This window comes from Chiloscyllium plagiosum, chromosome 3 (assembly GCF_004010195.1).
Source record: "Chiloscyllium plagiosum isolate BGI_BamShark_2017 chromosome 3, ASM401019v2, whole genome shotgun sequence".
NCBI classification, from domain to species: domain Eukaryota; kingdom Metazoa; phylum Chordata; class Chondrichthyes; order Orectolobiformes; family Hemiscylliidae; genus Chiloscyllium; species Chiloscyllium plagiosum.
Window position 1 is genome coordinate 129,873,543 of NC_057712.1, and position 25,014 is coordinate 129,898,556.

General features: G+C 41.5%; 1 protein-coding gene across 5 annotated transcripts in view; it reads right to left on the reverse strand.

Annotated features, from left to right (window-relative positions):
• disp1 (dispatched homolog 1 (Drosophila)) overlaps positions 1-25,014 on the reverse strand; it is a 366,584-nt gene that overhangs the window by 231,954 nt on the left and 109,616 nt on the right. For 4 of the 5 annotated variants that reach the window (XM_043687321.1, XM_043687322.1, XM_043687315.1 and 1 more), the window contains exon 3: positions 19,454-19,573. The exons of the other annotated variant lie outside the window; for it this stretch is intronic. The gene's annotated coding sequence lies outside the window, so the exon portion shown is untranslated. The remainder of the gene's footprint in view (positions 1-19,453; positions 19,574-25,014) is intronic. 5 annotated transcript variants of the gene reach the window in all.

Genomic DNA, 25,014 nt, shown 5'->3' on the forward strand with positions numbered 1-25,014 from the left:
CCAACCGTCCGCACTCCCCATTCCAACCAACCGTCCGCACTCCCCATTCCAACCAACCGTCCGCACTCCCCATTCCAATCAACCATCCGCACTCCCCATTCCAACCAACCATCCGCACTCCCCATTCCCACCAACCATCCGTACTTCCCTTCTATCCTTCATATTCATTTATGACCCGAATCAACTAAATGACCTTTTGTAGCAAATATCAACCTAAGGCTAATATTGGCAACTCCTGCCAACCCACCTGCCACCCTTTGAGTTTATATCCTCCATATCAACTCAACCATTATTCAAAACTGATAGTCATCAGGTGTTATCTCGAAATGAAATAAGTTAAAGCTCTGAATATCTATTACAGCCTTCACTATGTTAAAAAAATTTGAAAAGTTATTACCCTTCAAGTACTCAATCCCTTATAACCCACACACCATTTCGTTGGGATAATTATACATCATGGAAAGTACCCATGTATTAATAATCTCATATTTATAGCCCCTAGAATAATGTCAATAAATGGCTATTGTAAGTATTTCATCAGATTCAAAAAAAACATTTTTTGACATTCCCAGTCATTATTATTATTAAATTTTTATACATCTATGGATTTAAATAACTTCACAATTTGATAGAGGGCATTTGCACTTACTCTCAAAAATGTGTGACTTCAACATCGCAGTTTAAGGCCCTTGCTGCACCAAAACATTATGTGCCTCTGAACTGGGTCAACAAAGTTCAGATTTCCCTCAAACGAGAATCATTCCCAGCATGGGTTCCATTGGAAATGGAGCCAGAATCCACCATTTTTAAAAGAGTCTCCACAATTCCTTGAAAATTTGGCCCTGATTCTCTGCTAAAGCAATCCAAAACTGATCATTGTGGTTTTCTCTACTTCAAATGTCAATCCATCTTCACTTCAATGATGTGACAAGCTCCTGCAACTATTCCCAAGGCAAAGCAGTACATGCTGCAAAAACTGACTACATTAAAACAAGGTTAATCACAATGCAGCTTCCATATGGGAATTTCTAGATAGTAATACTTTGGCTCTTTTTCAGCACTCTCAAGTCATCAGGGTGCTGAAGAATCTCAAGTGTTGGCAACACTGTCTTTGGGCAATCTTATATTGCCCATTGGCAGGCCATCGCCAATTTCCTTCAATCATTAAATACATTATCTGACTTTGACAGGTTTAAAGCCACTATACTTCACTCAGGACTGACATCAATACCCTCCCCCTTATCCATTTCCCAAAGAAATTTAAAACTTTACAGCAAAGGAGGTGACCATTTAGTCCATCATGTCTGTGGTGACGTGTTGAAAGAACTCTCTGATTAGGCCCTTCTTTTTCTCCAAAGTCTTGCAAATTTTCATCTGTAGAAGTATTTTTAGAATCTGTCAGGTGATATATCAAATGTCAGACCTCAACATCCTTCACTCTACCACTAGCCAGTACTTTACAGAAATACGAGAGTAGTGTGGGAAATACACATATCAGAGAACAGTGTTTTGGGTTCCTTCTTTCATCAGCAGTTCCTATGCTGTTAATGCACCAAATCTGGCCCCAAATCTCAAACCAATGTAGCAGTATTTTCACTGGTTAATGGCGACATTCAGCACCAGAATCTGATCTCAACTGGAAGATTGTTCCAATGCTCAAGCCCGAAGAAAGGATAAAAATCAACCAGGTTTTCGCTCTGGTCTATATTCAGTCAGGCTCTGCTACAAAATACACGTGCAGTACCCTCTTAAGTTGCACGACTTGCTGATACTCCCTGACAAGGCGCACTGAGAAGAATGTACTCCAACAATAAGAGGGACACACATTTTGAAAACAAACTTGGTCACGCATGTAGATAGGCTGGTAAAGAAGGTGTATGGATGCTGGCCTTTATTGATGGGGGAATTGAGTACAAGAATCAGGATATCAGCTTTATAAGACTTTGGTTAGGCCACACTTAAGTATCGCATTATAAGAAGGATGTTAAGGCTTTAGACAGGATGCAGAAGAGGTTCACCAGGATGCTGTTTGGATTAGAGGGTATGAGATATAAGGATAGGTGAGAAAAACTTGGGTTGTTTTCTCTGTAGCGGTGAAGACTGAGGGGAGATTTGATAGAAGTCTATAAAATTATGAGACGCATAGATAGATTCTGACCATCAACCCTTTCTCCCCAGAGTTGAAATGTTTAATACTAGGGCACAGGCATTTAAGGTGAGAGGGGGAAAGTGCAAAGGAGATGTGAGGAGCAAGTATTTTTTCCCCACAGAGAGTGCAAGCGTCTGGAATGCACTGCCAGGTGGGTGGTGGCAACAGATATGATCGGTGCATTTAAGAGACTTTTAGATAAGCACATGAATATGCAAGGAATGGAGGGATATGGACCAAATTCTGGATTAGTGGTGCTGGAACAGCACAGCAGGACCAAAGGCAGGCTGAAGGGATTAGTTAATTTAGCGTCATGTTCAACACAACATCGTGGGCTGAAGGGCCCGTTCCTGTACTGTACAGTTCTATATTCTAATAAGTGCCTTCAAGATTTCAAGATAAATGAGATTGGGCTTTATACATGTATTAATAGTTAATGCATTGAACTTGAAGTTGCAAGAAGTCAATAAACTTTCGTTTATTACAAAGTATAACGTATAAATTTTATCGTGAATACTTACTGCAGGAATAAATATCTGTCTTTAGTAACTACTCTATATGGTGCAACACATGTTGGCACACTGCAGGCCACAAATCAGTACAAAGCAATAAAACAGGTAAAATATGGCTGCAGATCGGCAGCAATGGGAAGGGAGCCTAAGCTAGAGCAGGAAAAGCTAAAGACCCTTTCCAACCTTTTCTCAGTTAGAAAGCCAACAATTTTCTTGAGAACGACCAAAAAAAGATTACTGAACTAGCAACTTGAGCTTCTTTCTTCCTAGTTTTAAATTTTTCTTAAAATACATTTCAGTGAAACTTCTAAAACAAACATAGATTTATTGCTTTTACACAAATGGTGCACTGCCCTTTCATAACAATTCACATACCTTCAGACAATAGAGAAAAATCACTACAAAAAAACTCATGAATTTATCCATTATACTCTGAAATAATTCAAATTAACTCACATTTACAGAGATCCTAAAATCCACAAAATATAGTAAATACCACGAGTGTAAAATTCAAGTTTAATAATCAATCCTTCTGAGCAGTGTAGGAGTTGCACTTACTGTTGTTTCTTGGGGCTGGCTGTGCGACAGGAATTGATACTGATGCTGAATTTCCTAAAGTACCACATTCCCCAGTTTAAATCCCAGCAGAATATTTTTTTAAATGGCTCTGAACTCTGCTCACACCAGTGCTCTTATAAAACAGAATTAGTCTGCAATTTAACAAAACGGTCCACAGCTTGGAAAGTGACGAACCAGAGCTGCAGCATATTGCCTGGGATCCACCACCTAGAAGAGTAGCTTCCAGCTTAAAAGCTTGAATCGCACAGACGATAACTGGCTCCTTGCCACTGGTCCCATCCTATTTACTTCTATTTACATCCCTTTAATGGGAACTGACAAACCTCTGGCAAAATGAAAGAAAATGTTCCTGGTGCTTTCAATAAATCAGAAGAACTTGATTTATTTTTCTTTCCTCCAAAGTACATGCGCGAAAGTGAGCAATGTTTTAATAAGAAAAAAAATGAAGGAAGCATTCATTGCCACTTCAAAGAGAAATAAATTTGCCTTTAAAGAGAGAAACAGCCTCAAGATTTCAAGCCTTAATAAAAAGCTGAGTGGTCAGAAAGCAGAGCTCTTTCACCAACTCACATCTTCAATGCGATCACTCTGGAAATCAAGCCATCGTCAGCCTTTTGAAAACCTCAACACTATTATTCAGAATATCAGCACACAAAGCTTTTTGCGTTGCTGCCTTATTTTAGAGCTGGGCTTGGTGCCACAAGAAAGACATATCTTAAAAACAGAAATAAAATCAGCCTTACAGATAAATTCACAGCTATTCTCAAACTCATTTTTAAGAAAAATATCTTGCCCAACAGTGGAAAGCCCATGGCTGCTTCCCTTGTTAGTTCAATGGAAAATATAGAAGAGAAGGAGGAAATGACTGAGTGATAAGTGACATAACTGAGCAAGTCAGGTGAGTAAGTAAAAGAGAAAGCATTGGAAGGAGAAAACACTTGGCCTTTGATCCCAAAAACTTTCATTTCCTTTGCTCAGTCCCATTGTCAGATGATCCTGTTAAATATTTACCCTTCCCAGATTGCTAAAATGGGATCAAATGAGGATCTTTGTTGTGTCGTCCATTTACACAAGTCTGTGGTGTTCAAGTAAGATTCTCCTGTCTGCACCAGAAAACCGGCTACTGCAGCCAGGATCTGTAATATGACTAAATGAGTCCTCAGCTTTCCTCTGGTAACACTCCATCTCCCAGCAGAAATATTAACTTTTTTGCTCAATAATTTTTGCAAGATTGCAGCAATTTTTTTTATCTGGAGGAGACCGGATAGGGAAAATACTACTGGAGAGTTCAGTTTACATTCGTGGATAGATTTTATTTTAGCACAAATCTGAGAGTATACCTGGGTGCTTCATTCAGCCAATGTGACTGAGGGGCAGTCTGGATCATACTGCACAGCTACCCATTTTATGCAACACCTGTTTGCAGGTCTTCCTCATACAGTTATGATAATTCCTTAAGTTTTTCACACAGAGCTCTAATACTGTGTTTACACAGCAGCTGCTGGACACTTTCTTTGGTTTTGCTGTGAATTGTAATGCGGTGTGCAAACACATATTTCACCATCACTCTTGCTTGATTGTGGGAACCGAACTCAGTCAAACCGAAATACACACACACACACGCACAGCCCACCCGCCTCCCCACTCTGTTCACATAGATATTGCTGCAGCAATAAGGTTTACCCTCCAAACATGCACATTCTTCAGAGACATGCTGAACAGGGGAATGAAAGAACTACATTACTGTATTTTTAAAAGATATAAAAGCCAAGATTACTGGGTTACTCAGCAGGTAACTGCACCACAATTTTTTCTTAGATTAGATTAGATTCCCTACAGTGTGGAAACAGGCCCTTTGGCCCAATCAGTCCACACCGACCCTCCAAAGAGTAACCCACCCAGATCCATTTCCCTCTGACTAATGCACCTAACACTTCGGGTAATTTAGCCTGGCCAATTCACCTGACCTGCACATCTTTGGACTATGGGAGGAAACCCACGCAGACATGGGGAGAATGTGCAAACTCCACACAGACAGTCACCCGAAGCTGGAATCGAACCTGGGACCCTGGTGCTGTGAAGCAGCAGTGCTAACCACTGAGCAACCAAGCTGCGGTCCTGGATACAAGAGAGATTGGTGCTGAACCAGCCATTACAAGCTGGTGCAGAGATGGACAGACAATAACAGAAACAAGAGAACATACCTCTACACACAAACCTCAACATTTTTTGTTAACAAAGATTTCTCAATCTCAGATTTCAAATTAACCGATCTGGCATCAATTCCAATGTGTGCAAGAGTTCATGGCTTTTCCCACCTCTCAATTGTGATGTGGAGGCGCTCATGTTGACTGGAGCAGTCTGAAGGAACAGTCTTTCAAAAGCTTATGATTTCAAATAAACCTGGTCGACTATAATCTGATATTGTGTGACTTCTGACCCTTTCAATTTTGAACACACCATAACAGAAGCTTTATTATATCACAGAAGTGATCAAGGCCAAAATATTTAAAGTTTTCAGGAACAGGTTAGCTACAGTTCTTAGGGCTAAAGGAATTAAAGGATATGGGGAGGAGGCAGGAATGTGGTACTGAGCTGGATGATCAGCCATGAAAACAAATATTGAATAGTGGAGCAAGGTCAAAGAGCCAAATGGTCTACCCCTGTCACTTTTCTCAGTGTTTCTATGAGTGAGATTGTGGATAGCTCAGAATAGGCTGACTGAACTCCTCCTGTGCTGTAAATGACTATACTTCTAGAAATGCCTCTAAAAGGTTTTAGTCAGTTGGAAAAGACAAGGAAACAGAGGGGAATGGACACCAAAGAAAGGTAGAAACCATTTTAATTGTTAATATTATATTCTGCAATGTAAAAAGGGTTCCTACAGTGGATTTTGATTTTAATTTGCATTTCCTGCTAAATTAGCTGAAACTTGGGAAGTTGAACAAAACTCCTTGCCACAGCGAGTGCCCATTTTTAATGCAACTGCTCCCAAAACCTCTGACATGAAGCTTTGGCAGGACTGTAATGGAATGCTTCCCACTTGTCTGGAGCTTCAACATTCAGGGAGCGTAACATCGTCTACTTTATTTGATCAACAGTCCTGTATTGGAGTTGATGTCCAGCCCTTCCATCACCGATATCTTGTGTTTTATATTTATAGATACATTGAACCACTTACTGAAATTATTTCAACAGAATTTCTTCCCACAACCTGCATCTTCAAGAAAAATGAAAGCAGTGATGTTGCAGGGAACATCATGAATACTGAGCCCATCGTCAGCTTGGTGTCAACATTACATAATTGTGCCATTTAACAATATCATGGCAGAAGAATTGCTGCAGCATTTGCGATCATTCAAGTAGAACACCCACCATAACCTTACCAAGGCATCAAGGAATGGAAGTAATCATAACCTTTTCAACATGGTCCATATAGAAGAGAAAAAACATACAGATCTTCACTGGTAACTCCGTGAAGCTTCTCCAATGTCTTGGTGTGAACAGGAATCAGCAACAACTCTACTGGAATTAAATTAATCACTGTTTGCTAGTACAAAGCTTGAACACTTTGTCAAAGATACTTTGTTAAAAGATTTCCATCTTGCACTCATCAGGACAACTTGCAAGAATAACTTGCAGGTCAACTAGAATATTAATTCAAAGGATAGCCAACATTTATACTACATGAGAGTACAGTACTGACTGGGAGAGGTGTTGTCCTGGTGAATGCATGAAGGAATGATAATTGATAGTGAACAGCCAGAGTTTGTTTAAATTTTAAACCAGATAAGTTATGAACAAATGAAACAGGAGTAGAAGTAGACCATTCGGTCCGTCAAGCCTGCCCTACCATTCCAGAAAACCATGGCAGATGTATGGTGTTTCAGATTTCACACTTCTATCTAGATAAATTAACAGGAAATGTCTGTTACCTATTTCAGAGAGTAATAGAGTCATAGAGATGTACAGCATGGAAACAGGCCCTATGATCCAACTTGTCCATGCCGACCAGATATCCTAAATTAATCTAGTCCCATTTGCCAGCAGTTGGCCCATATCCCTCTACCTTCCTATTCATGTACCCATCCAGATTTCTTTTAAATGCTGTAATCGTGCCCACCTCCAACACTTCCTCTGGCAGCTCATTCCATACACACCAACCTCTACATGAAAGAGTTGCCCCTATTAAATCTTTCCACACTTACCTTAAACTTATGTCCTCTAGTTTTGGACGCCACTACCCCAGGGAAAAGAAATGGCAGTTGACTCCATCCATGCCCCTCATGATTTTATAAAGTTCTTTAAGGTCACCCTTCAGCCTCCAACACTCCAAGTAAAACAGCCCCAGCCTATTCAGCCTCTTCCTATAGCTCAAACCGTCCAACCCTGACAACATCTTTGTAAATCCTTTCTGAACCCTTTCAAGTTTCACAACATCCTTCCCACAGTAGAGAGACCAGAATTAGATCAGTATTCCAAAAGTAGTCTCACCAATTTCCTGTACAACCGCAACATGACCTCCCAACTCCCATACTCAACGCACTGTCCAATAAAGGAAAGCATACTAAATGCCTTCTTCACGATCCTATCTACCTGCCTTCCACTTTCAAGGAACTATGAACTTGCACCCCAAGGTCTCTTTGTTCAGCAACACTTCCAAATCAATTATACATTTTAAAATGTTATAAATTCCTGACAGTTAAGAATTTGCAGGATTGTCAGGGAAAGAACACGGATGGTTGAAAATTAATAGCTCTTTCAAAGATCTGGTGCAGGTATGAATGGTTTAATCTCTTTCTGTGTTGTATGATTCTGTGTGGTTCCTGTTCCTATTACACAGCTCCTCTGGGTACAGTTTGGTCACCTCGAGGCCGTATAGAGAGCACATTGCAAACTAATGCCCAACAGAAAATACATCACATTTGCTAACAACATGATGGTAACATGAGTGAAACAAGTATTTTTCTTTCCTTAAACTACATGGAACATGCGCTGAAACCAACAATCGGGTTATAAATTCCAACTGCGCATGTTCAACTCCATTTTTTTTCAAATATCAAGCCAATTTTTAAAAATTATAAAAACTACTTGCTGTTTTTCTGTTCATCTGTATTTTCTTTTTTTCATTTTTAAGAGTTGGTTTCATTGCTCTTCATTTCAGAAATTTCACTGTTACTGTTAATTCTCCTGGGTGTCAACAAACAGCTATTTTCAAATCCTTCCATGGCCTCATACCTCTGTAGCTCTGTATCCTTCTTCTACACTATAAACTTCTTCGATCAATGAGCTCCTCCAATACTGATATCATGACCCCCCCAGATTTCCATTGTTCCACCATCTGTTGCAAGGTCTTCAGCTTCTTAAGCTTGGGAATTCTTTACCTAAAGCTCTCCATTTCTTCCCCTCTTTAAGATGCTCCTTAAAACCCTTGCTCATTTCCTTATTTAATGTCTAGTTGTTTTGATGCAAACACTGCTGTGAAATGTTCCATCTTAGTAAAGGTACTTGAATGTCAGAAGTTGTGATTGACTAGAGATAAATCGAATATGTGGTTTAATTGCATGAGATCTGTGCCGGTGCAAACAGATTGAATATTTGTGTACTTGCATCATCTCTGACACATTTGGCAATGAATCAGAGCTGTATTGGCTTCTTATGGAATTAAGTGCAAGCCAAGCCTTGATACCACATGCATTGCTAAAAACTTCCGTGTGACCAAAGCTCTTTATAATTAATGATCATAATCAAAACTACAGGCCACATGCTACAATGCAGACTACAATGTCTAAAAATCTTCCATTGTCTGAGTCTCAAAATGCCAAAGTATTAGTACAGTGTGAATCCAGGTAATTCCAGAGTTATAGTAGAAACTTCTGTTGGTAGTTTGACATAAAATAAATTGTGGCTGCAGATATAAACAAGCACACACTCACAAAGATGCTCATGTGGGAGGTGATGTTGCAGTGCCAATGTCATGACACCATCCAGGACTAAACAGCTTGCTTGATTGTCACTACATCCGCAAGCATCCACTCTCTTCACTACCAATGCTCAGTAGCAGTAGTGTGTATGACCTACAAGGTGCATTGTAGAAATTCACTAAAGGTCCTCAGACAGCACCTTCCAAACCCAGTCATTTCCGTCTAGAAGGACAAAGACAAGATATATGGGAACACCATCACCTTTAAGTTCCCGTCAAACCACTCACCATACTGACTTGGAAATATAGTGCCGTTCTTTCAGTGTTGATGCGTCAAAATCCTGGAATTCCCTCTCTAAGGGCATTGTGGGTCAACCCACAGCAGGTGGGCTGCAAAGTTTCTAGAAGGCAGCTCACTACCACCTTCTCAAGGGCAACTAGGGATGGTCAATAAGCGCTGACTAGCCAGCAACACTGACAATCCACAAATTAATTTTTTTTAAAACGTTCTTGGCCTTGTGATGCAGAACATCTGACTAATGCTCTGGACATGGGTTCAAATGTACTGCAGCATTAAAAGCTAGCCCTAATGGTGACCACGTAATCCATGTTAATTGTTGTAAAAAATATAGTATCCTTTAGAAAAGGAAATCTACTTCCTTACCTGGCCTGGCCTACATGTAGCTCCAGACTCTCAGAAATGTGGTTGGTTGAGTTTTTTGAAGAAGTAACAGAGGATAGATGAGGGCAGAGTGGTAGATGTGATCTAAATGGACTTCAGTAAAGCGTTCGACAAGGTTCCCCATGGGAGACTGATTAGCAAGGTTAGATCTCATGGAATACAGGGAGAACTAGCCAGAACTGGCTCAAAGGTAGAAGACAGAGGTGGTGGTGGAGGGTTGTTTTTCAGACTGGAGGCCTGTGACCAGTGGAGTGCCACAAGGATCGGTGCTAGGTCCTCTACTTTTTGTCATTTACATAAATGATTTGGATGCAAGCCAGAGGTACAGTTAGTAAGTTTGCAGATGATGCCAAAATTGGAGGTGTAGTGGACAGCAAAGAGGGTTATCTCAGATTACGACAGGATTTGACCAGATGGGCCAATGGGCTGAGAAGTGGCAGATGGAGTTTAATTCAGATAAATGCGAGGCGCTGCATTTGGGAAAGCAAATCTTAGCAGGACTTATACACTTAATGGTAAGGTCCTAGGGAGTGTTGCTGAACAAAGAGACCTTGGAGTGCAGGTTCATAGCTCCTTGAAAGTGGAGTCGCAGGTAAATAGGATAGTGAAGAAGGCGTTTGGTATGCTTTCCTTTATTGGTCAGAGTATTGAGTACAGGAGTTGGGAGGTCATGTTGCGGCTGTACAGGACATTGGTTAGGCCACCGTTGGAATATTGCGTGCAATTCTGGTCTCCTTCCTATCAGAAAGATGTTGTGAAACTTGAAAGGGTTCAGAAAAGCTTTACAAGGATGTTGCCAGGGTTGGAGGATTTGAGCTACAGGGAGAGGCTGAACAGGCTGGGGCTGTTTTTCCTGGAGCGTTGGAGGCTGAGGGGTGATCTTATAGAGGTTTACAAAATTATGAGGGACATGGATAGGGTAAATAGGCAAAGTCTTTTCCCTGGGGTCAGGGAGTCCAGAACTAAGAGGGTTTAGGGTGAGAGGGGAAAGGTATAAAAGAGACCTAAGGGGCAACTTTTTCACACAGAGGGCGGTACGTGTATGGAATGAGCTGCCAGAGGAAGTGGTGGAGGCTGGTACATTTGCAACATTTAAGAGGCATTTGGATGGGTATATGAATAGGAAGGGTTTAGAGGGATATGGGCTGGGTGCAGACAGGTGGGACTAGATTGTGTTGGGATATCTGGTCGGCATGGACGGGTTGGACCGAAGGGTCTGTTTCCGTGCTATACATCTCTATGATTCTGACTGTTAACTGCCCTCTGAAATGGTCCTTACAAGCCACACAGATCAAGGTGCAAGTAGGGATGAATACTAAATGCTGGCTCAGCCAGTAACACTTTATCGAGGCTTATAAAATCATGATGGGCATGGATGTAGTGAATAGCCAAGGTCTTGTCCCCAGGGTGGAGGATTCCTAAATTTGAGGGCACAGGTTTAAGGTGAGAGGTAAAGATTTAAAAGGGACCTCTGGGGCAACTTTTTCACAGAGGGTGGTGTGTGTATGTAATGAGCTGCCAGAGGAGGTGGCGGAGGCTGGTATAATTACAACATTTAAAAGGCATCTGGATGGGTACGTGAAAAGGAAGGATTTAGAAGGATATGGGCCAAGTGCTGGCAACTGAGACTCATTCACTTTAGGATATCAGGTCGGCATGGACAAGTTGGACCAAAGGGTCTGTTTCCATCTCTATGACTCTGACACCTATGAATACAATTACTATGTAATTTTGGAGGCAGTCTCTGAGATGGTCCTGCTGAAGTTTAGCTGGACGCAATTCAGGACTCAGGAAGACTGGGACTGACCAAAATAAGCATAAGGATGTGCGGGTACAGAGCTTTACTCGCCATGCTGCTCTGCATCGAGCGCACAGGAGGCGAGGCTGTCTTGCAAACTGGTCCCTCAGGCCAGGACCCAGTCCATCTCTTCGTCTCTGAGCCTTTGTGAGTGTACGTTTGGATCATGCTGTGACCATGTGAGGAATGCAGGGGTGTCAACTGCAGAGGCACCAACACTTCCTCCAGCCAGTGATGGCACAGACTGCCTCTTAGCATGTCCAGCTGCCACATTGCATTTGGGTAATGACTCTGATAAATCTCCACACATGAAGCCTAATAAAATTATAAGATGATAAGGTCATGAAATTAGGATAAATGTTTAATTACATTCAATAGTCACTGTTGAAATATAGTTAATTGACAAATTCTAAAAGCACTTTAATTTGTTATGCTCAGCTGTAGGTAGGTTTCTAGTTGTTAATACTGAGTATAGCATTTACACCAGACAGGATTTCACCATCCTCATGGGGCAGCCTAATGGTTAATGGAACTTTACAAACAAGTGCAAAAATAAATTTACAATGGCAATCTATTAACTATTCCACTTAATCAAATGCAGTTTGTTGTCTGAACTAGTTGAACTTTCCATTCCTTTACAGGCATAATTACTTCTTCATATTCCTCCTCATTTCATCCCAGGAAAGAGACAAGCTGACCGTCTGTACCTCTTCACACCTTGTGTCCATGAACAGAGTGGTTTAATTTTCAAAAGGCTGTTGTGTACTTTCCAAACACACAGGAGACTTTTAAAGTGACGTACAACAAAAGTGCTTAGATTTAAATGTGTATTATTTGTTCACACACACACACATCGCATAATTTCAGGAAAGAGTGGGCTAAAGGGATCAAAGGATATGGGGGAGAAGCAGGAATTGGTTGTTGAGTTGGATGATCAGCCACTGTTAGTAGAGTTGGCTGGACAGCTGGTTTATAACACAGGGTGATGCCAATAGCACAAGTTCAATTCCCATTTTGATTGAGGAATGAAGGTCCCAACTTCTTAACCTTGCCCCTGAGATGTGGTGACCCTCAGATTAAACCATTACTAGTCGTATCTCTCTCTCTCTCTCTCTCTCTCTCTCTCTCTCTCTAAGCGAGAGCAGCCCTATCATCCACTAGGACTATGGTAATTTCACCTCACCTAAGAGAAAACACGGTGAAGACGGTAGCAACCCTGAATATCTACTGAAATCTCTATCCTGCGATACTGGACACTCCGTATTACACACTTTAGTTTTACATTATGAATATCTGACATAAGTAGCTCTTTATCTGCTCCCATTAGATCATTCAAGATTATACATCCGGGTCATAAGGGAGATTTCATGCTTAAAAGTACAAAATGACTAAGTTAATGTGGGCAGCACGGTGGCACAGTGGTTAGCACTGCTGCCTCACAGCGCCGGAGACCCGGGTTCAATTCCAGCCTCAGGCGACTGTGCGGAGTTTGCATGTTCTCCCCGTGTCTGTGTGGGTTTCCTCCGGGTGCTCCGGTTTCCTCCCACAGTCCAAGGATGTGCAGGTCAGGTGAATTGGCCATGCTAAATTGCCCGTAGTGTTAGGTAATGGGTAAATGTAGGGGTATGGGTGGGTTGCGCTTCAGCGGGTCGGTGTGGACTTGTTGGGCTGAAGGGCCTGTTTCCACACTGTAATGTAATCTAATCTTAATACAAAGGCTAAGCAAGACTGAGCAGGAGGCTTCATGAATTAACTAGCGGGAAGGGTATGGCCTACAACATCACTTCACAATATAAGCATTCTGAGCAAGGCAGAGTGATCAGGAAGCTCAGGGGCCACGGAGTATAGAGTAATTTGATAAATTGGATCCAAAACTAGTTAGTGGCAGGAAACAGAGGATGATGTTTGCGTGACTGGTAGCCTGTGTCCTGTTGCATATCACAGGGTTCGATAGGGAGTCGCTTGCTGTTTGCTGTGTACAGTGATGATCCAGACATGAATGTAGGAGGTACAATCAGTAAGTACAGTGCACAGGTGACACTAAAGCTATTGTTGTGGTAAGTAGCGAGGAGGAAAGCCTTAGACTACAAGGCAATGTAGACGGGCTGGTCAGATGGGATGAACAAAGGAATTTAAATCCTGAAAAGTATGAAGCAATGCATTTTTGCAGAACAATCAAGGCAAGGGAGGACACATTAAATGTTAGGACTGTAAGAAATACAGAGGATCAGATGACCCTTGGTGTGCTTGCCTATAGACAGAAGGCAACAGACAGGTAGCACAGATGGTTAAGAGAGCATACGAGGTTTTTTTCTTAGAGCACAGACAGAAGAGGGAGGATCTGATTGAAGCGTATGAAGTTATACGAGGTGAACAGAAGAGGAGATAGGGAGAAACCTTTCCCCTTAGTAGAGGGGTCAATAGCAAAAGATACGGTTTTATGATAATGAACAGATGGTTGAAAGGGGACCTGAGGAAATATATTCCCATCCAGAGGATGATTCTAGAACTCACTGCTTAAAAAGGTGATAGAGGCAGGAAGTCTCAAACCATCTTAGTAGTATGTAGATGAACACTTGAAATGTATTGAAGGCTACAAGCCAACTGCTTGAAAATGGGATTAGAATAGATGGATGTTTGATGACTGGTGTGGACATGATGGTCTAAAGGACCTTATTCCATGCTGTAAAAACACTAAGTCTAAGAAGATACAGCTAACTGAACTCACTACAACGTATAATGGAAAACAGTGACAATGGAAACAACAATGAAATGCATTTATGCAGTCCTGAGGACATGCTGAACTGCTTTTGAATAAGATGTTCACCATCCCAGAGAGATGCAAAACTCCAATGGTATCATCTCATTGAAGACTAAGGGATCCTGCAGAATCCTTACCAAAGTTTATACTTCAGTCAACTTCAACAAAACACAGATGCAGAGTAGGAGCTGTATGTACCATCTATAAGATGCACCATACTGCAGAAATTCACCAAAATGTCTTAGACAGCACCTTCCAAAGCCACAATCTCTACCAACTAGAAGGACAAGGACAGCACATACATGGGAACACTACCACCTGCAAGGTACCCCCCAAGCCACTCACGATCCTGACTTGGAAATGTGTCACCATTCCTTCTGTGTACCTGGTTCAAAATCCTGGAACTCTTCCTCCCCACCACTCCCCCAACCGACCCTCCCCCCATATCCCACCCCTCCCCCCATACCCCCCACAGGGTGTTGTACGTCTTCCTAAGCGCACAGACTGTAGCAATTAAAGAAAGCAGCTTATCACCATCTTCTCAAGGGCAACTAGGGGGCAGCCAGCCAACATTACCAACATACCATGAATGAATAAAAAAAACTCTGGTGATTTTCTAATTGCAGTTTATGAGAGAGACCTTGCTGTGAAAGATAGAGTGCGCTTTTTTTTCGATGGTGCTCCAAAAGCAAATACAATTTACAGAATAAGAGGAAGTGCATTTACAACAAGATTTTACTGCAAGCAAATTGTCTCCCTGTTTGTCTGAATTACAACACTGACCATATTTCAAATAAATCCTGCTGGGGTTTCCTTAATGTTTGGAAAGTTGCTATGTAAATTCAAATTCATTATTTAGTTTTACTAAAAATGTATAGAATGGGGGTAAAGCAGTATTAACCACATTTTAAATAAAGAGAATGCCACATAGTGCTCTGGTTAAATCAATTCTGCAACCAAAAAAGTCAAGGAATGATCAGGTGACTGGTAACTCACCATGGGGGTAACTGTGACAGTCTTATGGCATATCAACAACCAGTTGGAACTGTGTTCATGAATTGGTGTTTTCCTCCAACAAACTGGGGGAGTTGCATAGCACTTGTGAGGATGCATATTAATTATGCTTTTGCAACATTAGATGAAAGACCAATGAATCAATTTTTGCACTTTTCATTGTTTTCACAATGCATTAAATTGCCTTTTTTTATGATGTAAGAGTGTATGATGGCACACAGAACTTCTCTGTTGCAAACCTTGGAGATGGCAGAATCCACATCATCTTTTAAAGGGAAACAAATAAGTATTTGAAGAAGAATATCTTTAAAGGGAAAGGGTGAAAGTTGACAGCTAAGATGATGCAGTTACATTGGGTTGAAAGGTCTTCCTCCTGTGGTGCAAAATTTTATAAAGTACCTCAGCAAACCTGTCCCTTTTTAAGAATTCAGATTGGATGTGGAGAGACAACTGTAAAATACAATACTGGGTTTGGCTTCCCCCACCATGATTTCAGGGTTTTGAGACATTAATGCTCCCAATAATAAAGGATGATTTGGACATGCTCCTGAAAGACAGTTGACAACGATGGAAAAGACTGAGTGAATTGTTCTTAAAAACCCAACAGCCTTGAACAAGTCACAATTACCACAAAAGGGATAATGGAAGGACAACATTAGGGTAATTGAGTGTGGAAGAAACAGATACCTGGATAAGGATTTCAGCTATGAGGACCTGTGGCAGAAGCAGAGGCAGGTAACATGTGGAGGTGGGACTAAGTGCTCTTCCTGATGGACAGAATGCAGTCTGTGACGCTCAATTCAGGGTCAAAACTTTGTACCAGTGGTGTACATGGGCAGACAAATCAAGGAGGAGGATTCAGAAACATCAAAAAGCACCAATTAAATTAGCAACATGATCAGGTTCAAAACGTGAGAGAGGAAAGTAGATGTTAGCGAGTGCTGGATTAACTCTGCAATCTGCCTAAAATAATTCAATTTTTTTCTGCTGTATTAAATTATATTATATGGTGACATATCTACAATAGTACACATATATTCTGATTTAATAAAGCTCTCTCACTAGTCCAGAAAAAGCTGACTAGTTGTTATAGTACATTAAGCAATTGTCCTGTATATCAAACCACAGAATTAATAACTATAGGGAGACATGATAATGGATAGCTGGGAGGAGAGATACAAGAGTATAATTCAAATCTTGGAATTCTGATGATGTTGTAAATTGTGAAACAGAGGCTGTAGATGATGGACATTGACAGAGCCTATCACAGACTAACTTACAGCAGTGGTTTGAGTCTGAGGTGCTGGTATTAACTTGGAGTCTAAATGTTTGCAGAGTTTAAATTCCATGCAGAACCTTAAGCACAAAATCTAGGAAGTCCAGTAGAATTTTTATCATTGTGTCATACAAAGGAGGTCACTTGGCCTGTTACGCCACTGCTGGTTCTTGAAAGAGCAGTCATGTTTAGTTCAACATCTCCACACTTTATTTACTGTAAACCTACGCATTCCTCATCCTCATGTACTTGTATATCTTCCATTATACATACTGTATATTAAAAAAAACAAGGAAATCAGCTTGCACCACCTTTCACTTTATGGCAGATTGCAGAGTTAATCCAGCACTCGCTAACATCTACTTTCCTCTCTCACGTTTTGAACCTGATCATGTTGCTAATTTAATTGGTGCTTTTTGATGTTTCTGAATCCTCCTCCTTGATTTGTCTGCCCATGTACACCACTGGTACAAAGTTTTGACCCTGAATTGAGCGTCACAGACTGCATTCTGTCCATCAGGAAGAGCACTTAGTCCCACCTCCACGTGTTACCTGCCTTTGCCCTCCATTACTGGCCCTTACGGCTGAAATCTTATCCAGACTTTTGTCTCTTCCACATTCAATAACCCCAATGCTGTCTTTTCATTGTCCCTTTTCCAATAATTCTGATCTGTTCAAGGCTGCTGTGTTTTCAAGACACTCACTCAGTCTCTTCCATGGTTGTCAACTGTCTTTCAGAACCATGTCCAAATCGTCCTTTCAGGTGTACTACACTGGATTCCTGTGGAAAAATGCTCATCTCACAATTTCATCTGGGAAATCTTTCCTTGCCTTCTCTATTGTATAAGTTTAAATTCCACTGAAAAGGTGAATAAGGTAGCTGACCAAGGGACAAATATCAGTCAATCATCTGAAGCCTGAAGAGGGCCTTAACAGGTGTTAACTCACTATTGAAGCATAACTAGTGAGAGTCATCTCAGCCCTATTTAAAACAGGACCTATTGGAGTCCTCTTGTGGTGCAGTGGTAGTGTCCCTTCACCTGAACCAAGAGACTCGGGTTCAGGTCCCATCTGCTCCAGAGGTGTGTAATAACATCTGAGTAGGCTAATTAGAAAAACAGGTTTTTTTTTTAAAAAGGCCCTGTTGGAGCCCAGTCGTGGCACAGTATTCCCCTCCTAGAATTGGGAGACCCGGCTTCAATTCTCACTTGCCCCAGAGCTGTGCGGTAGCATCTCTCTACAGGTTGTTTAGAATAATAGGTGACTTTTTTTTAAAAAGCCCTGTTGAAAACACATGATCTATAAGCTTCGTACGGTCAGAAAGAAGAGATCCCATCCAAATTGAGTATACAGTTCGGGAAATTTCGATGAAATCCTCCCCATTCTTTTAAACTCCAGTAGATATTGCCCGAACCGATCCAGTTTCTCTTCATCGGTCAGTCCTGCCATTGCAGGAATCAATCTGGTAAACCTTTGCTGCACTCCCTCATGAGCCAGAATATTCTTGATTAGGTATGGAGACTAAAACTGCACACATTATTCCAGATATGGTCTCACCATGGCCCTGCATAATTGTAGGAGAAAGTGAGGTCTGCAGATGCTGGAGATCAGAGCTGGAAATGTGTTGCTGGAAAAGCGCAGCAGGTCAGGCAGCATCCAGGGAACAGGAGAATCGACGTTTCGGGCATAAGCCCTTCTTCAGGAAAGCCCTTCCTGAAGAAGGGCTTATGCCCAAAACGTCAATTCTCCTGTTCCCTGGATGCTGCCTGACCTGCTGCGCTTTTCCAGCAACACATTTCCAGCCCTGCATAATTGTAGCAAGATATTCCTGCTCCTTCCACAAAAGGAGAGCACATTGTTACTAGGGTTAAACTGGACAGTGACTTTTCTTTTTAATTCACCTTTTCCAGATTAACCTTCTTAACTTTCCTGGAATCTGGTCTTAAGTTTGGTTGAGATAGTGACAGCTTGATGAACAAGCAACTAGCCTTAAATAAAGGCAATGTGAATTCAAACACAATCCTGTACAACATTCCCATAAACACAAATACATTTACCTCACTGAAACAATCTGCAGGCTTTCATGGGTTAAGAATTTCAAAAGAACTGGAAAAATAAAGCTATTATTTTACATGAAGTACTCTTTGCCAACTTGTAATATGACCGAGTCAACAGATGTACAACATTAAAACCACCCAGGACATACCAATAGCAGCAATTCATTTGTCACACAGCTTAACTGGTCAGACTCTATAATCCATTCCCATCGTCCCACAACAGGTAATTTCTTCACTCAGAAAAGCTGCCATCAAAGCAGAACAAACTAAATCGGATCTCAACTAAAATCCTTTTTTTTGATGACTACAACTGTTCAACAACAAAGAGAATATCACTATTTAAATTGGTATTGTTGTTAATTAAAAGCTATTCCTTTTAAATTTGAACAAGCAATTGAACAAGACAGACTTGTCATGTTAACAAAGCGCAATTGTGCAGTGAGCAGTTTCCAAAATCTTAAAATAAAATTGTTGACTCAACATTTCTGTAACCAACTCAAAGGAAGATTCCAGAAATTCAGTTTTACATAACAGACTCATCTCACAAATCAAGATGGTTGGTAAGCGGGTGGTGATGGTGGCAGCAATAGAATTAGTTCTAATGCTAACGTGCCACTCTTGGAATTGTGGGCCACTGCAAATAAATACTTACACAGAACTTAATAAGTTTGAACCAAATATGTAGGTATCTGATCTCCTTACCTCTTCTGCTTTATTCCTTTTTCCAGCACCGAATGATGGCTCTTGATCCTCCACACAAATTCCTTAATAAAAATGGCTCATGGGAAAAACTGTCAACATATTGTTTCCTTGACTGTTGAGCTGTCAAAGAGGAAACCGAGGAGAATTAGCATGTCATTTGCAAAAGAAAATCTAGATGACTATTTCCTCCACTGGCTCAGTTAATAAAAATCCAGCATGGAGATGAGCCAAACAGCCCAAGTAGATGCCAGATTTGATTATCTATTCAGTGTCACGGTAGCCATGAAGAAACTGGCTTCAAAATTGCTGGTCACTCAAGCTAAAATCTATCAGTTATCCAATGACCTTAGTTAAAACTATGAACCATTTAGCAATCACTATCTTGCATTTTATATGGGGAAATGGCCATGGTTCTTCACAGGACATTATAAAGCAAAGAATGACACTGAGCCACATGGTGTGGATTAAAAAAGAAAGCAAAGGACAGAGGCAGAGAGATACCAGGAGGGGGTTCCAGAACTTGGGCCAAGACAACAGAAGGTATAGCCACGACGAGTGGAGCAATTATCATTGCACAAGAGACCAAAATGCAGATGTCTTATAGGATGATGGGACTGGAGGAGATTACTGAGATGGGCAGGCTATGGCCATGGAGAGATCTGAAAACAAGGACAAACCTAAGCTGTTTCTTGAAAGGAATCAAAGCTGAGTCAGTGAGCACAGGGCAACGGGATTTACGCTGCACAGCATCACACAGTAAGTACGGGGCTTTGCTGTATGAAGTGACATCTCAAGATCTTAGAGAGAAAGAAACAATAAGAAGGCCATGGGAAAAGTTGAAACAGATAATGAAACATACAGCATCATGAACAACACAATAAAGTACATGATTACATCCACAAAAACTGAATTTGAATCTTAGAAAAAGAATGTTCAAGCGTTATATTTTGGTATTAACATCTCAGAGCTATAGTTTTAAAAAAAAGGCTGGGGACTGGAAACATTATGGGCTCTGACAACATTCCAGCAACAGTACGAAAGAATATGCTCCAGAACTTGCCACACACCAAACCAAGCTGTTCCAGTACAGTGACAACACTGAAATCTACCCAAAAACGTGGAAAATTGCCCAAATATGCCGTTTACACAAAAAGCAGGACAAATCCAACCTGGCCAATTCCCATACCATCAGTCTACTCTTGATCATCAGTAAAGTGATGGAAAATATCATTAACAGTGCTATTAGGCAGTACCTGTTCAGCAATAACCTGCTCAGTGACACCCAGTTTGTGTTCCGCCAGGGCCACTCAGCTCCTGACCTCATTACAACGTTGGTTCAAACATGGACAAAAGAGCTGAATTGCAGAGGGGAGGGACAGTGACAACACTTGACATCAAGGCCGCACTCAAGTGAATGTGGCATCCAGGAGCCGTGGCAAAACTGGGATCAATGAGAATCTCTGCTAGTTCGAGTCACACCGAGCATACAGGAAGTTGATTGGGGTTGTTCCTCAGGGTGGATATTTCTAATCAACCTGTTCAGGAATGTTATTATAGTATAACATCGCTGGAGCAGGTGGACCTTAAACCAGGCCTCCTGGCTCAGATGTAAGGGCTGCACCATAAGAGCCATGTTCTGCCATCTTCAGTTGTTTCATCAATGATATTTCCCCCATTCTAAGGTCAGAAGTGGGGAAATTTATTGCTGATTGCATGATATTCAGCAGCATTTGAGACCCCTCAGATATTGAAGCAGTCCATGTCAAAATTCAGCAAGACCGAGAAAATATCAAGCCTTTGAGCTGACAAGTGACAAGTAATATTCGCGCTATGCAAATGCCAGGTTATGACCATCTCCAATGAGAGAATCTAATCATTTTCATTTGGCATTCAATCACACTACTATCACTGAATCCCCCACTGTCAACATTCTGAGGTTTACCATTATTTATATGGCTGGTCCAGAACACTGATTACAAGAACAGGTCAGAGGTGAGGGGTCCTGCAGCAAGTCCTGTCCATCATCTACAAGGCACAAGTCAAGAGTGTGATGGAGCACTCCCCACTTGCCTGGATGAGTGCAGCTCCAACAACATTTAAGAAGCTTGACACCATCCAGGACAAAGCAGCCCACTTGATTGGCACCACATCCACAAACATTCACTGTCTCCAACACTGATGCTTTGTACCATGACGGTGTACTATCTACAGGATGCACTGCAGAAATTCTCCATGGCTCATTAGATAGCACGTTCTAAACCTACCAATCACAGGGACAAAAACAGCAGATACATGGGAACACCACCATCTGAAAATCCCATCAAAAGCACTCACCATCCTGAATTGGAACTCCACTGCTGTATCTTCACCGTTGGTTGGTCAAAACCCTGAAACTCACTCCTTCACAGCACAGTGGGTCTACCTACATCAAACAGACTGCAGTGATTCAAGCAGGCAACTCACCAACACATTCTCACCACTTACTGCAGTGAATTTTATGGGACAACAAGACCATAAGACATAGGAGCAGAATTAGGCCATTCAGCTGAATGAGTCTGTTCCATCATTCAGTGAGATCATGGCAACTAGGGATGGGCAATAAATGCACCAATTGTCAGCAACACCTACACTTCGTGAATGAATGAGAAAAGAACAAATCTGCTGATAAGTTGAATTAATTCAAGATGTGGACAAAAAATGGGAATGTTCCTTAGATAGATCCTAAACAGACAGAAATATAACTCAGAAAACATTGGAAATGACTGGAGAAAAGCGGAACCTAGTGGAACACTGTGTGCAATTTTGGTCTTCTTTTCGGAGGAAGGATGTTCTATCTATAGACCAGGTTATAGTCCAAAAGGTTTATCTGAAAGCACTAGCTTTCAGAGCACAGCTCCTTCATCAGTTCTTTCATATGTAAATCCCAGAACCTTTTTTAAAGTTACATTCTCAAGTGCCATGTTAGCTCAGATAATTCATTGAAGGCGTGAGGCTGTCTGTGCCACAATATTCAGACAAATTCTATTTCTAGAAAAGTGATTTGCAGAATCTTACATGGATTCATGTAGCTTTTGAGCAAAATAAAGAGAGAGAAAGTGCATGGGTGAGTGAAGAGAGAGAGAGTAAGTGTGGGTGAGCAAGGAGAGAGAGAAAGGACAGGACAAGCATGAGAGAGAAAAGAGAGCACGAACAAGCGGGTGAGAGGGACAGGAAGTGTTGGGTGACAGAGAGGGTGAGCGAGCAGGAGGCAGAGTGCAAGCAAGCATGGGGGCAGAGAGAGAGCAAGAACATGAGTAAGTTGGAGAGAATCAACGAGGCAAAAGGGAGGATTGCAGATGCAGGAACCCAGAGTTTAGATCAGAGAGGCTGGAAAAGCACAGCAGATCTGATAGCATCTGAGGAGCAGGAAAATCTACGTTTCGGGCAAAAGCCATCCTGATGAAGGGCTTTTGCCCGAAACGACGATTTTCCTGCTCCTTGGATGCTGCCTAACCTGCTGTGCTTTTCCAGCACCACTCTGATCTGAGTTGGAGAGAATGTGAGTGAGTAGGGAGGGAAGAGAGCGAGAGAGAGAGAATGCAAGCAAGCAGCAGAGAGAATCTGTGCGATCAAACAGGAAAAAGAAAGTGTCATAGAGGTCTACAGAAAATGGCCCTTCGGCCCATAAAGTCTGGACCAGGCAAGTTCAATCACCTTACTATTCTAATGCCATTTTGTAATACTTGGCCCATAGCCTTGTATGAAACTGCACAACTAAGTACTTATTAACCGTTATGAGGGTTAGGTTTAATGCCAGAGTGAGTTTGGCATAGCGAATGAACAGGAGAAGATGAGACAGAGAGGATTAGGACAGAAAAGTGCAGGCAGAGATAGTGGAAGAAGAAGAAGTGTAAACAGGAAAGAAAGAGAGATAAATAAAACAAGTGAAAGCACTGCAGAGAGAAAGAGAAAAAAGGAGAAGCAATAAAAAAGGGATGAAAAGAAGAAAAATAAAAAACAGAAACAATGAAAGGAGGAAAAGAAAGTGAAGGAAATATTGACAATAATATGGCACCCCGTATGAGCACAGGATATTTCTAAAACATCTTAGAGCCAATACACATCTGTAGGGCAATCACTGGTGTCACATCGACATCTGTGAAATTATACTCAAACGTTATACAGAACAAAAAATGGGTACATTTTAAGAAAAATGTATGTACTTGGGAGCAGTGGGCCAAAAAACGGCTGGAGTAGACTGGCAGAAGCAGCCAGGAGCTGAATTTGCATCTCTCAGTTTTATAACGGAGTTACATGGCAGGATTTTACAAAGGTGAGAAAAATTTAATCCAATCTAAAATATAAAAGTTATAAATTACACAAAACTGTAACTTATTGACAAGGAGGAAGCTGGCAGGTGGTGTCTGTGAGATTTAAGAAAGCTGGCTGCATGGGACTTTTAATACTCGATCTCATGATCAAAAATATAACTATTGTCCTGGTGCTGCCCAGAAACAAAGTATGAAGTCCTCATACGGTGCCTCTGACTTTAGTCACAAATTTTATATCTTACAGAAAATCAACATTTTGTACACCCAAGACAAGTGATTTGGAAAAATGAGGAGAAACAACATTAACAAAAAAGGTGCAATTTTCAAGAGATGGACATAGGCATGTTGAAAGGTAGCAGGACCAGTTGAGAGAGATATTAAAATAAAGGCAAAAGCCCTTCATCAGGATGGCTTTATAAATAGAATGCAAAAGCAAAAAGGCTACACTGCACCTTTATTTAAAGTAATTGGCAAAAGGATCAGAGATGGTATTAGAAAGAAAATCTTACACAGCAAGTTATAATGGCTGGAAAGCTTAGACTGAAAGGGTGCTGGAGGCAGATTTATTGATAAACTGTTAGCACTCATGGTCGGAAAGTAATCACTTCAGTGATCTACCCCGAGGATTCCTGGTCCCGCTGAACAGCATTCTCCCACAGTACAGGAGAAAGTGAGGACTGCAGATGCTGGAGATCAGAGCTTAAAAATGTGTTGCTGGAAAAGCACAGCAGGTCAGGCCACACCTCCCCCCTCACTTCCCTCCAAGGCCCCAAGGGATCCTTCCATATCCATCACAAATTCACCTGCACCTCCACACACATCATTTACTGCATCCGCTGCACCCGATGTGGCCTCCTATACAATGCGGAAATAGGCCGCCTACTTGTGGAATGTTTCAGAGAACACCTTTGGGACACCGCACCAACCAACCCAACCACCCCATGGCTGAACACTTTAACTCCCCCTCTGCCAACCTTAACCTCCTTCCACCTATCGTATTCCCAACACCCCTCCCCCAAGTCCCTCCTCCCTACCTTTTATCTTAGCCTGCTTGGCACACCCTCCTCATTCCTGAAGAAGGGTTTATGCCCGAAACGTCGATTCACCCACAGTACAGCTGACTTCATACAAAGGGAATTCAAAGGAAATGTTAAAAGTGTAAAAACAAAGAAAATACCTCCATCACTGAAAAAGAGAGAATTCCAATAGGGTGGAGTCATAAAATGACATGATAACAAACATATGAATTAG